Raw genomic sequence first — 13,297 nt, 5'->3', positions numbered from 1 at the left:
AAGAGCATTTTAATAACCGAACGAGGTGCGGTTTTCTGATTAAACTAAAACAGTACCTAGGTATCATTATAATACGTAACCACTAATCATTAAGTACAGAATTTAAGTCTTTTGTTCATTTTATCTGAGATTAATCATTTTACTATAATAACTTTTCCATTGAAGCGTTTATTTCCAAGCTTAATGAATTGTTCTTGAACCTTATTATGTTTGTGGTGACAACGGGTTTGTTTAAATATGACATTTACAATATGCGTAATCGTAAGTTTTATATGTCTATGAATATTGCAGAAATTATTCGTAGAAAATTGAATCATCTGCAATAGCTGAAGTCCAGCCAATGATGATGATGATGATAATTTGAAAATACAAAAAGATTCCTTGTTCGGTTTTCATAATTTCTGATTTTTGATTTATTTATACATACTGCAAAACGATTTGAATTTGTGTTCGTTCACCCGTTGACTTTTAATTTCGTAGAAAAGATGGGCTATTTTTTATCATAAAACTTGATAAAAAATAATGAATCATAAAAGTTTTTGTATTCTAATTGGCTTTTAGGTCAGCAGAGAGCACGGATCTAAATTGTTTCACGAACAAGGAGATCAACGACATTATAACTTGCTCATACGAAAATTAAATAAACACTGATTAAAACAGCGACTATTTCCCTTTAATTGGTGATATAGTCAAACTTAATTCTCACGCTACACTTTTTACGAAAACAGCCTACGAAATCAAATATCAAATTGCAAAAGTGACAGCTTTCCTATAGATCATTGGATTTTCTCTCCAAAGTCCGTAACTCTACAAATTTGATGTATTGAGACGTTATTTATTATGCATTAGCCTTTTCAAAATGATGTTCTTTGACCACAAACGATAATATAACTACGTATTTTCTTCTCAACACATAGTACTATCAGACATCTTGATTAGTTCAGCAGTAATCTGCGGTGAATTGTAATAAATTTTCCTCAACCAATATTCTTGTAAATACTTCAAATGCTTTATGATGTTATAGAGTAAAAAGTAAATACGTAATAATCAGTCGTAAGTCCTGTGGTTAAACCTTAGTGTACCTATTTCCACTTCATTTTAAAAGGATCTAAAGGTCTTGGAATATGTTCAAGAATGGAAGAATAAATATTGCAACAAGAATTACGTTAAATATGTAAGCATATATGTATAAGTAACAATCAAAATTAAAACTACTCTCTGTTAAAAATAAATCAGTTAGCCTTCGAACGGCCAGGACTATTATTAAATACTTTTTTCAGTCAAAACAAATATCTATTAATTAGTCTTTGGGGTTAAAAAGGAACAGTTCTAACGCAAGCAATTGAAGTCAAACTACTTTCAGGCGAAGTGGTGCACCGTTTGTTTTTTTGAAGTCATTATTAAATTGATATAAGGTTCTTTGCAGCGGGCTTCATCCTGTATAAGTAGTTATTATAAAATGTATTTTAACACCATCCAGAAACAATTATTATTTCTGCCAAGTTACAAATAGAATTGATTGGATTCTTCACGTGTTAAATTGCTTGAGTAATAATTTAGATCCGTGAAACAAAAAATCTGATCACAAGAACGTAATGGTATCGTGATTTGTTGGTGCAAGGATTATGTAAATATGTAATGGTGTATAAGGAAAATATGTAGATTAATATTTTGTGTGAGTAACTGAAAAGTTGAAAGTATAAGGCAGTTGGAGAAGTGACATGACGATGCATTATTTCCCTTCATAAGTCTTGAGGGCCCAACGTGACGGGATATTGCGGTGGAACGGGAGTTGCGCGTGGAAAGGGCCTATCAGTGTGGCACTTGAAGGAACAGTAAAAAAACTAGCTTGTGTTTTTTTCAGATATCATGGATGGCCAGACGCAGTAAGCGACCGAGGGGACTTTAAATCCAAGGGAATGGCCCTTGCTCAGCAATGGGATACAGATACAGGCAAAAATGATGATAGATATGAAAAAAATGATACGAAACAACTCGAGATGTTTTGTTTATTATCAAAATCTTTGCCCTCCACAACCGAATAAGTATAGTTCTGAATAAACGACAATAGAAGAGCGGAAATATAGAGTCCACTTTGATCGATGGCTTCGATGTTGTATAACCAAGAAAATAAGATGAAAAACAAAATCATTAAGGCTGATGAACTGACACCAGTGATAAGCCATAAAGAAGTATTTGTTCAAACTGGACAATGCTACTTAAAATTAAATAATGGACTGACAACGACGGCTTACGGAAATCACTCAAATGTCAACTAATATTGGAAAAAAAATGTGCTCTCGTATATTTTAGTCAGGTGGAACTAATTTATGCACATGGTTAATGTTGAAATGTAACTCTTATTTGTAGTTTATATTCAGTTGTCTCTATTATGTAGGTATGTCTGTCTGGCTTGCTTTATCACAAGGTAATTAACTAAATATGTACTTTTTTAATAATGACAACATTTTAATGTATGCATGAGTACTTTTAAAATTGCATTTTATTATTTTAACACGTACCACGATACGTATCAGTTGGCTAGAATTAGTGACACACTTTCTTTACGTCTTTCAGTAGCGCGATTCCCTACAGTCTGTACTATGGAGTACCGAGAGTTTGACGTTTAAAATGTATAGCCAAAATAGTTCTTACGGAGCCCGCTGGAGGCGCTGATCAGATCGTCGTGATTTTTTTTCAATAGATAGCCGGTTGCCGGTACTCGATAGTAGTAGAGAATCGAGCTTCAGATCCTAATTTGTAAGTTAAAATATAATACAAAGCCTAAGTATACCTATTCGTACAGAAATTTTGTAAAAGTCAGTAGGTCAAAAAAGCAAACGTATTCATGTTCCACAAAGAAGAGTTTCTGTTGATTATTCATTTTCATCTGCGTTGTTTGTGCTGGCTGTATGTGTATACGTATCTCTGAAACCTTTCATCGTGTAGCCGACCTCCCCTTTCACCTCGCTAGCCAGTTGTGAAGCTACGAAATAATCAACTACGTACAATTTTTATGATGAAAATTTACAGGTTGGATAATTTTTGATTGATTTTTCGAAGGTTTGTGTGTCAATATTTGCTTTTAATGATTGCGTTGATACGTGTATTCAGTGTGAGTGTTAAATATCGCTAATGCTGTTTGATTTACTTTTAATCATGTATTTGTGAGTTTTCATTGAAGTAGGGATTGTAATTATGAATTTAAACATTTGAAATACTGTCAGTGTTTTTCGTTTTATCAAGTACATAGTTATACCAGGCAGTGGGGTAGCAATGTAGAATTTCGAGTTTTGCATATGCTTATTAAGTTTTTTGAAAATGTTTCAAAAGAAATATAATTTGTTTTTGACCAGTGGTTAATTAATGTAATTAAATTTGACATTTTGTAGTCCTAATTCATAACAATCAATGCGTTTGTCGATATCCTTGAATACCTACATTTTTAGAAGTAACACAAGAAATCTTTTTATATGAAACTATAATTCAATTAGATTGTCAAAGAAGCTTGTTTTCTTAACACTTCGAAAATATTTAGAGAAATGTTTCATAATACAAATGTAGCGCTTTTCTAAAAGTCTACGAATAAATGCTCGATGATCGATACTGCAGTATCGAAACATCGTGCATTTATCATCGTTAAAATTTCTAATTACTCGATAGTTTTGGGTATTTAGTCGTACCCCGTACTAGAGATGTTCTACAAAGCTCTATACAAAAATACTAACACTAGGTGACATAATTGCGAGATATGAGTAGACCCTATTTCTGATTTTAAATCAGATAACATACTGTTTACAAACAGTACAGAAACGCTTCTAACATAATAATATTGATGTTACTGATAGTCTATCTATTAGCAAACAACTCATGTATGCACTGCTTACCTAGATAGTTAGATTGATGCACTTACATCATTAATTATCTCACTATTACAATAGCATAATAATATGATTAAACTTCCGCGATAAAGGAAAAAATGCACTTATGACCTTTTGTTATGCAACTCATTGATAGTTTACGTCGATGGTTGGATGGCGGCTCTTATAGGAGATACCATTGTCCCGTCTTGTAGTGACGTCTATTGAAAAAAATTGGATGACGTGACGTAAGTGGTGACGCAAACGCCAGTTAAGGTCATTTATGGGACTTCAAGATCCAACATAAATTATATTACCATCTGATTCCTAATAGAATAAACAGTTTTTCGAAGTAAGATGATGCCCTTCATTCAAAATAATATGACGCAGCATGAATGTTTCAACTTATAATTTGTCCATTTTGTTCAAACATCTTACACGAAAAAATTGCGATTATAATGTTTTGGTTTTAATAAAGATCAAATAGGCCGGCGAAATATAAAAAATCTATTGAGAAACATTCAAATATAATTTACAATAGACCAATTGCAGTTTGCTCGACACAGGAAACTAAGACTTCACGAACAGCAGTGGGATACACTACCCACTGCGCCACAAAGGCCAGTGTACTACAATGAGCAGTTTTTATTGAATAACGTTAATTACAACAGATTAAGTAGAAGACGTAACTAATTGTAGAGGTCGCCACGTGTGCACACTGTACTGTTCACGTGATATGGATTATAGTGATGATTAACTTTAAATTACTTAACTGCATCAAATGATGTGTTGTGGAAGTTGATAGAAAATTCTAGATATGTAAATGATCACTCGACTTAATCTTTAATGTCAATTCAAAGAACTTAGTTTTTTCTTTCTTTCTTCTGAGTATTAATGTTTCTGTAAGGACATTAACAAAAATAGGTGATACAGATTTCCTATCCATTCAAAGACCTTAACGGTAACGTCAACGTTCGGATTTTCAGGCTCTATTTCAGTTGCTAAAAAAATAGTTTTTGAACAAAAGTAGTCGGGTCTTTCTCCGCATCATAATCTGTCACCCTGACAAAAATCGTCTCAATATTTTTTTACGTGAAACAAAGAAACCTTAGCATATATTTTATATAGGTAACATTACATTGCATGTGTTCCCTCTACAAAATATACGTTATGATTTACGTTCGTTACGTAACATAATATTCGTAGCTCCTTGGTATGTTTTCTCATTTATATTCGTCGTGTTGCACGTGCCGAGGCTGGCTGCACCCGAGAGCAGAAACATCCCCTACACTGTTTACATAGTATTAGAGTTCCACACTAGGAACCCTTAATATCTTCCATTAATTAATAATATAAATCATAACTAAAAGCGTGTTTGCAGTGTATATTAATTACTAAATCATTTTAGACTATGCTTATCTTCTAAACATATAAATATTGAAATAAATAAATAATAAATATTATTGGACAAAATGAATCCTTATTTCCCTTAATCACGCCATCACGCGTGAATGGCTGGAGTACGGTTTCCTTGAAGTACGGGGATAGTTTTATGGAGAAAAAACATTTATGACTTATTTATTTATTTAAAATCAGCTGTTAGGCGATAGGAAGTTTGCGGGATCAGCTAGTTCTAAATAAAATATACACAATTTATTAAAAAAAGAGAGAATGGAAATCGCGCTACGTTTTAGTACTCCGCCACATCGATGTCTACCGGCAATGTTTCCATAATGCTGGCAGCATTGCCACGACGTATGGCAATGCTATTTGTGCAAAGATAAACGCCAGCATTCTGGTCACTTCCTCCAGTAATATTAATAACTGTACTAAAATCCATTAACAAAAGATTTATCTGAATTTAAATGTGAAACTTTTGCATAAAATATGTATCTGTAGAAGACGGGAAATACTTAGTATTTTGTATTGATTTTTTCGTTATCAGATACCACCCGTGTTAAGATATTATCTTGTGCCGCAGGGGACATCAGATACATACAAATTACTTACAGTCATATTAGAAAACTACTTTATATAAAATACTTTTAAGACAAAGTAGCTTATTTACTTCAAAAAATAAGTTAACGTGATACGAAGTCTGTAATAACCTACAAAGATATTATCAGTAAATTGGATACTCTTCAACAAAAGCGTCTCAATATAAAAAGCCTACAATGTATCAGTCCCTTTTTGACAAGAAAAGATTTTTCTATTTTCGTTGAAAATAGAAAAATACATTTCATAAGAAATAAAATAGAATTGATAAAATGCCGATATCCATTGTTAAATAAGAAAAAAAGAGAAAAAAAAATTCTGTGCTTAATCATAATAATATGAGAAAAAAGAAACATAATCATTTTTTTCTTAGAAGAGAATTTCCGCACTAAGAATAATATGTGGATCGCACAAATAATTGTTCCGTGTGGGAATCGAACCCTCGACCTCCTGACTCCATGGAAGCGCCGTGGAGGCAGGCAAAAATACGTAATTACCAATAATTAAGATTTTAATAGTTTGAAAACATCACAGCCCTAGTTTTAAATGTACTGAACCACGAGCCCTTTGCGGGTATATCGATTTTTTACGGGATAAAGCACGTGCAGTCGCTCTATATTGAATGCAGGGTAGAGTGATGAAAGCACTTTGGTTACGCTACAGTAGATAATAAACTGCGTCGTCAGACTGAACTTAATTGAAAAGACTTTCAATCTATCGAGGAAAACTCGGCCTGAACCGATTATTGTGCTTTTGAAAATTACAAAATGTATTTGTAAGTATCTGTGGTCCGTGTATGTGATTACGAACGAGGTCTTAGGTTCTATTCGGGAATGTGATACCTGACATTTTCAATTTATGTTTATATACTCTACATTGACTTAGACGATAATAAGTTACGGGTTATAAAAGTAGGTACCTAATGAATTATCTATATAAGTAATAATTCATCGCCAAAAAGTATGTACCTGCGCGCTAAGTTTTTGAACAACTAGGCTAAACGGGTTTTTTTTTCGTATGTGCATTCACGCAGGAATGGAATCAACGGGAAAAAATTGTACTATACCCGGACGAAGTAGGGTCAGGCCGCTGGTGATATAATAGTATAGCTATAATTGGCCATGCAATAATCTATTTTTATTTTTCCATGTTGTTCCATGGTAGTTTAAAGTCAGACTAATTCTATTATTGACAGTTTATCAGAGATACTGATCATGTTCCGAAATTAACACCATAACAAATCGTTTTGTAGTCAATGCCAAGCCCATGCCTCGTGACAATACGCAATTTCTTAACACAGTTGCATAATTTATTGATTATATTAAGTCGAGAAGCTAGACAGCCGTGGGTGATATGTCATAGTCATATCCGGACTAAAACAGGAACTGCTGACAAAACGCTACAAATTATAAAGATAAATTACTATTTATTTTAGTTAATATGTATTACTGCTGGTAGTTCAACGAACCTTCCTAAGGTCGCTATAAAGTGCCATGGGGCAAATAGTTTGACTGGCCTACTCCATGTTTCTATTTATGATTGCAAGGATAACTATTATGTCTGGTGTTAAAATTGTTTTATAAACCTGAGTCACAAGTTTAACTGTATGCAAACTTATTTTGTTGTTCGTCAGCTGTTTTATATAGCTTTAAATCGGGCTCTTACTTTGGAAACTAAAGAGTGGAAGAAGTGATAGTCTTCGTTAACTACATAAGTACCGTGTAAGATTAACCCACTACGGTTGCGGGGTATGAGATACAGGTATTCTATTAGAACAAGATGGGCTAGAGGAAAACCAGTAAACAGTAAGTCTAGGAAGCTAGTAGAGGGCAGGATAGAAGCTTAAATCTCGTTAAGAACTGTTTTTGACAGGTCCAGAATACCAAAACTAATGGAATGCTAAGACATCACATTTAATTTTCTTTATTGTTATAGTACCTTAGCGGTATACTTTTCACGAGAAAAGTTTAGAGTGCTTCTGACAGTCGGATTTGATCCAGAACTTTCTGCATTACACACGATGTTTTTGCGTTTCGACATGTTAATTATAATCATCTTAGTATGATTCATCTGTGCATTGATGCGCATAAGTGTTGATGTCTTGATGTCATTCAATCAAGTTCAATTGATGAACACGTCATGAATATATCGCAATCGTTACTTTAAGGTCGTAAACATTCGCGTTATTCCGCGAACAGTCTTCGTCATAGGATAAACACATTGATTAAGTAGTTGATTTGAATAAATGAAATGGGTTTTTGACATGTCAGTGGACATTACAAGGAAACATTTGAATGCAACCAAATCCTTCAAATTCAGTGTAGAGTTAGGTCATAATAGTGCGTGGAAGAAAACCTATGAACTTGGTGAATCAACGAGTAATGGGTTAATGTCGCCCTTGAGCGGCCATAGAGTGAGCAGAAGAAGCAGAAACTCTCTGTGGACAAACGAGAGCTCGGTGTGTTTAAAACAATTCAAGCAGTGGTTTCGGTCGCCACGCCGTCGCTACCATTGCGTCGGGAGGTCGTGGGTCCGATTACCACACGGGAAAATTATTTGTGCGATCCACAAATAATTGTTTCGGGTCTGGTTGTAATTTGGGTCCGTTTTTTGTATGCTTGTAAGAGTCCCCGACCGAAAAATTCTAAGTGCGGGAGTTGTCGTTAAAAGAAAAATAACATGTCATTCGGTAGTACAGACTGTTAAATATTGCTGCATATAAATGGCAGTGGAGATAAGATTTCAATCAAAAGTACAAGTATTCCTTAAGGTCATTTCTTTTAATTAGAAACAAAAATAATCGCAAAAACGACATTATTCATGCTCAAACAAGTTGAGACATTCCGACTTGACATCGAGACGAAATATTAAATCAATGATTTGCATAGAAGTTTGTTAAATTATCGTAGGCAATAAATATGTCAATTTGAAACGTTTAATGATCAGCTTGATCCAACAATGTACGATGTATTTCCGTTTTGAGTGCGAGGCCGTTCATTGTGTCTTTGTTAGAACTTTTGATTCTAATTTTCACTTTCAAATCTATACTTCTATACTAATATTATAAAGTTGAAGAGTTTGTTTGTTTGATTGTTTGTTTGTTTGTTTGAACGCGCTAATCTCAGGAACTACTGGTCCGATTCGAAAAATTCTTTCAGTGTTAGATAGCACATTTATCGAGAAAGGCTATAGGTTATATATCATCACGCTACGACCAATAGGATCAGAGTTCCAGTAAAAAATGTTACAAAAACGGGGAAAATATGACTCATTCTCTCTTATGTGACGCAAGCGAAGTTGCGCGGGTCAGCTAGAGTATGATATATCCATTGTCAACATTAGACATGTAGAGACATTACTTTAAGAATATCAAACAAAAGCTCGAATACAAATATTTTTGTGTGTCATTTGTTGTGACAAAGATACAAAATTAATAGAGCCAATTAAACCAGTTGCAAGCAAATGATATTCAGAATTGACGAGGGTAAACCGCTGCTTGATGAATGGGCAAGTCCTACCAGGATTTCCCGTTGTACCATATAGCGAACATTCCACCGTTTAATAGGAATTGTTTCGGCTGTTTCCGTGCTTTGTAGTCTATTGGGAATGTCATCGTCCTTCAGTTTCAGTCTCAATCCATACTGTCTTAAATCTATCTGTCTATTCCACTTTCATAGCTAAACCCCTGAAATGAATTTGATGAAATTTTAAGTTGTTAATGGGGAATTGTTAGTATTTTTTTTACGACTTTGCCTACAGCTTCGGGTATAACAGGCGTGATAATTATGGGTGCATGTATAAAATTTAAAATAGAGATACATAGTTTAAGATCAGAGATGAAACAGGCTTTTAAATAAAATTTTCCGGCACACGTCTTATTTCTATACCATTTTTTTCGTTACATAGTGCATTGTTATTGTCATACAATCTACATATTATTATACAGACATAGGTACGTCCGTCTCTAAAATAATAAGAGCCCGTAAAATTTATTTTAAGAGAAGTGTTTACAAAACAAAAGTACTTCCTGATCTAATTGAATATAATCAAGATTTTACGACATGTACAATTGTATAAATAAAGTTTATTTGTGAATCGCGGAAGTGTCATACAAATACGTTTTAGTTGTTATGTAATTATATTAATTGTTATATACGAATGCGACTATAATTTTGATATGAATATTTATAACATTTTATAATAATATTGCCGTTTTATTGTTTTACATTGTTGCGTTTTTAATTGTCATATTAGGAACGTAGATTATTCTTATAATTCTGTTGTTAGTTTAACAAAATTCTTTGATAAAATAGTGTATGTATAATAGTAGTAATATACATATGTGTAATAGTAGTGATTCTTAAACTAGAGTACATAGATACAAAACATCACCGGTTATATCAAAAAGTGTAAGCAGAGGTGTATGAAATTCACCCACGTTTTACATGTATCTAACAGGGAGTCAGCTGCCATGTATCAGGCGCGTTATCAAACTCCGCACTACTATAGGGAAGTGTTCCAATATTAATCGGAAAAGATCAATAGTACTTTACCTGCCCCAAGGATCCAACCCGGTATCCGATTAGAAGTCGTATAATAAAACACTACCCCTTAAAGAGAGTTGAAGAGTTCAAGCTATTTGGAAACTTGCATCAAGTGATAATATTATTATGTCCCAATTTTAAGTTCTACAAAAGATAAATTAAGATATGCTTGTTTATCTCCCATGCAATTCATAACAATAACTATGACTTTATTTTAACTGTATTGCAAATCAATACTTATTACTATAGGCATATAAATTAGTGTATGTATGTAAAACCTTGTCCATATCAATAAAGCACAATAATTACTATAGTTTGCCATTGAAATGAGCCTTGCAATGTCAGGTGCGTTGCATAGCTCTAGTACCTACTACTCGATCAAAGTTATCGGAATACGTCACTTTGTATTATAGTGCATTCTTAATGATACTATAGTCCAGCTACTGTACCTGTACTGTACCTGATTCTCTACCACTATCGACTACCGACAACCGGCTAGCTATCGACATTTTGACATTTAGAATGTACTGCCAAAATGTTTCCTACGACACCCGTCAGAGGCGCTGATCAGATTTTCATACAAAATTTCTCGATGACAGGTCGATAAAAGTAGTAGAGAATAGAGCTAAGTTACCTCAATTCTCTACCACTATCGACTACCGACAACTGGCTATCTATCGAAATTTTGACATTTACAATGTACTGCCAAAATATTTCCTACGACGCCCGTCAGAGGCGCTGATCCGATTTTCATACAAAATTTCTCGATGACAGGTCGGTTGTCGGTAGTCGACCGTAGTAGAGAATCGGGCTACTAGGCAAAGAGCCTAGGGTGCTATGTTCGCGACTAGCGGAGGTGTACAATATTCAGAATATTAGGAACATCAGTGTTTCGCAGGCTTATGCACCTGACAGTGGCCTGTTTGATACAGCTACTTTATTTTAGAAATACACAGACTTAGTCATTCTTATCTAGATAAAACGTGCATGCCTAGGCTGTCTTTTAAGTTGTTAGTCTATATTACAGACTGTTAGTAAATAAAGCAGCTTAGTGTATAATTCCTTATAACTTAGTTAATAAGGTTCAATATCCAAAGCTTTATCTAACAGTTATATAATATATCAACGCACATTTAATATTGAATAGTAATATAGGTATTGTAGTAATAATTATGTTTTCTAAGGTGTCAAAGCGATTGCATTCTTATTTGACAGCATTTCATTATTACGATTGAAAAAGAATATGTGATGTAATTTTATGCGTGAGTTGCGCTAGACTACAATGCATTTAGTTTTATTTAGTGCTTGTCTAATTTGTTGCTAGGTATTACATGTTAGCAGGAACCTGTTTTGTAGCTAAATTACTCATTGTTGAAAAGCAATTGCTTTAGTGGTAGTAAAATAATATTTAGTATAATCAAAATGGTCGATGTCGATGGGGAAGGCCCAAGTGGAGATGATGGGATGATATGGAAGCTTTCCTTGGCCATACGCAACAAATGAACGAGAGGTCTGGAAATCGAAGATGAATGCTTTTGTCCAGCAGTGGGAAACGAACCGTACGAAACCAGACTAATTAAAATAATAAGGATGGAAGGAAGAAGTAGACAAACATCTTGATTAAGTGTTAATTTATGTTAGTATTATGCAAAAAAAATCGCGACCAAAATTAAATTTAGATTTTAGGCTTTTGTCAAAACGTAATCGTTAATGTGTTCTTAACAATAGGCTTTTAATAATAATTATATACCCGGTTCAAATTATATTAACCAACAAAATTGTAAATAATAATTAAAATGTACCGTCTAGTATTTAATTTTAATATAATTGCAGTAAGTTAGGTCTAAAATTATGTGAGTGTAGGCGCAATCGGATAAATACGGTAGGCAATTATTGAACTTATAAATAAATATACACCTCTGACAGCCATTCAAATAAGTTATATTTGAACAATCACTGTTTTAACACGTGTAAGCTTTAAGCTAAGTGCACATTAACAACTTTTTTGATGCTATAATCGAAGGTAGTCCTTAGTTTAAGATAAGATATACGTAAGAAGTAATATTACGTACTTATAAGACGTAAGAGATATTAGACATACTCTTTACTGCAAACTGCTAAAATTGACAACTAGAAAACAAAATATAGGGTCACGTAAAAGTGACTTACTTTTTTTTTATTACTTTTTTTCTGAAGAATGACAGATATTTTTATGAATAAAGTAATTTTCGAGGAAAACTGTTGATGTTTATGCATAAGATAAGTAATAATGTACAGAAAATGTGCGATCAAAATTGCGTAAAATATAAGTGTTATCATTTTCTTAATAAAAAATACTCCATTGAACTCATCAATTAAAATTGCACAAAAGTGGGCTGAGTTTATCTATATCTATATCTAATCAACAAAAAATGAGAAATGATGAACGATGTTCATCAGTTCCCATTTTTCGTTCATACTACAATTATTTTTAACTAGTGTGGACGCAACTTAAAGTGCATTATAGTATCTGCCTGAATGTAATAATAAATATTTTAGTTTTATAATTTATATTCGACCTTCTTATTCGAAAAAAATATTAGCCCACACTGGAATGTCTGGTGAGAATAACTTGATTTAAACTTGATTACTTCTTGACAAGTGTGATCCAGCTTCCTTAGAAAAAAATAAATAAAATTAATTCAAAATCAATTCCAATAATATTAATTTATGAAAAATAAAATATATATGTATAAAAAAACAATAATTAATGTCAGTCTTAATCTAAATTCTGATCGTTAATAATTATTTTATTTAAAAATGGATGACTAGTTTTGCATTTACAACAAAGTGTTAAACAGTTTACGTTAGTTCATTGTTCACGACAAATAGACTAATTAAATCACAACAATGAATTAC

This window comes from Anticarsia gemmatalis, chromosome 12, assembly GCF_050436995.1.
Source record: "Anticarsia gemmatalis isolate Benzon Research Colony breed Stoneville strain chromosome 12, ilAntGemm2 primary, whole genome shotgun sequence".
In the NCBI taxonomy this organism is placed as follows: domain Eukaryota; kingdom Metazoa; phylum Arthropoda; class Insecta; order Lepidoptera; family Erebidae; genus Anticarsia; species Anticarsia gemmatalis.
The sequence above is the reverse complement of the archived record's forward strand: the minus strand, read 5'-3'. Positions refer to the sequence as shown.